Source organism: Pyxicephalus adspersus, chromosome 1, assembly GCF_032062135.1.
Source record: "Pyxicephalus adspersus chromosome 1, UCB_Pads_2.0, whole genome shotgun sequence".
Lineage (NCBI taxonomy): Eukaryota > Metazoa > Chordata > Amphibia > Anura > Pyxicephalidae > Pyxicephalus > Pyxicephalus adspersus.
The window spans coordinates 268,653-271,079 of NC_092858.1; positions in this window are offsets into that span (position 1 = coordinate 268,653).

A 2,427-nucleotide genomic window follows, 5' to 3' on the forward strand; every position below is an offset into this window, starting at 1 on the left:
GCAAGATCCATCCTTGGGGTATAGTGTTGTGGGGGTCTGCGGGTGGGGAGCTTTAGGTCTTCAAGCCCCTTTAATTAGGGTGCCCCAAATATCTGCCACCCCAACCTTGTGAGTGAGGTACCATTCCCCTAAACCAGTGGTGCCCAACCTTTCCTCATCTAGGGGCCCCTGTTGGGATAAAACTTGTGGGCCACACTGCAAAAAAACATGAAAGATTTGAAAACTAGAATAACTTGAATGTGAATGAAATGAAAAAGTTTCCAGTTACCATAACGTACGTGCACCTCAAGAATCTGTGCATTGGATCCTTCCAGAGAAATGCAATTCTTGTGACAGATATCCAAGGGGCCCATGTTCTTACATCTTCGGGGCCCTACATCTCCCTGTTCCTGAGATATTGGGGGTCACAGAAGTGGCCAGATATGTGTGTTAGGGTAGCACGGTATGATAGGAATGGTTTACAGCAGGGATGTAAGTTTAGGGGGTGACCATTCCCTTTCCTTACAGTGTAATTGGGGTTCATGGAGGGTAAGGGGGTAGCCTGGCATGGGGGGTAAAATGTTTTATTGGGGGGGGTTGGTAACATCCCGCAGATGATACAGAAGATAAGTGACCAGCATTATGTACCGGGCCCCCTGCCAGTCCCTTGCAGCATCTGCAGATTTGGCTCCAGGCGGCAGTGGGCGGTACTTAGCCCCTCCCCCAAGGCAGCGTCCATGGCACGAGGAATCAGTAACCCCACCGCAACCTTAATGCCAACCTGAACGCAGTCTTGATGTTTTGTGAACGAGCAAGTTTGTGGCACAGAGTGAATGGACAGTACCCTAATGTTTATTGCCATGGAAGTGGCCCCCGGGGGTTCTTAACATGCAAACTCAATTTGGGGACACTTTTCTTGAAATAGCCCCCCCAATATGAATATTGATAAAATATCCCTGCTTGTTATTAGGGTTTTATGCTTGTAACCCCATATCTGACAACTTTTATGTTTAGGGGGCTAAAGTAGTTTAGTAACAGCTCTCAGGGTCCCCTGTGTACCCGGAAACATTTCTATGACAATAGGTGTGGGAGATATGAAGGTTTATACATGGAGATAGTGACAGCTGCATGGACACAGACACAGCTCTCATGCTGCTGCTGTACAAGGGGCGTGGTTATCTCACAGTACAGGGTGGGCGGGGCACAGCTGATTGGTGACATCATTAGTACACGCCCATTGTTAAGGAGCTCACACTGAGCATGCTCAGGAAGCTCCCTCTCCTGGTAGAATGATTATTGAGGAACAATGAGCAGAGAGCCAGATCTGCCAGCTCCGCATGCTGATGGCCCACGGGCTGCAGGTTGGGCACTAACCTAAAAAGTTACAACAGCCCTAGAAATAACAACACCGTGCCATGTTTAAATAAAACCTTTATTTGTAGTGGATGGATGGATGGAAGGATGAATGGATGGATGAATGGAGGGATGGATAGAGGAATGGATGGATGGATGGATGGATGGATGAATGGATTTATGGGGTGAATGGATAGATGGATGGATGAATGGTTGGATGAATGGATTTATGGGGTGGATGGATGGATAGATGGATGGAGGGAGGGATGAATGGATTTATGATGTGGATGGATGGATGGATTTATGGGGTGAATGGATAGATGGATGGATGAATGGTTGGATGAATGGATTTATGGGGTGGATGGATGGATAGATGGATGAATGGTTGGATGAATGGATTTATGGGATGGATGGATGGAGGGATGGATGGATGGATAGATGGATGGAGGGAGGGATGAATGGATTTATGATGTGGATGGATGGATGGATTTATGGGGTGAATGGATAGATGCATGGATGAATGGAGGGATGAATGGATTCATGGGGTGGATGGATGGATGAATGGATTCATGATGTGGATGGATGGATGGATTTATGGGGTGAATGGATGGATGAATGGAGGGATGAATGTATGAATGGATTTATGGGGTGGATGGATGGATGAATGAATGGAGGGATGAATGTATGAATGGATTTATGGGGTGAATGGATGAATGGATTCATGGGGTGGGTGGATGGATGAATGGATGGATGAATGGATTCATGGGGTGAATGGATCACCCATTGTGGGCTCCTATACACAAATTGATGATAGAAGATTGAACCTCACATGGCCCATCTATCTAACTTGCACTCTCTTGTTGTTGGCACCATCTAGTGGCTGCCTGAAAAATTACACCTAAGTGAAAAGAATACTTTATGAATTTCGGTCATCTAACACCGCTGGGTGGCCCTCTAGTGGTAACACCAGAAAGTACCCCAATTTCGGCTGCACTGGTCAACATAACCCCCAAATATTTGTTTCTAATGGCACTTGTGTTATTACCGCAGGGTTCAGTGTCATTCATGGAATTCCATACCAGTTCTATACTTTGC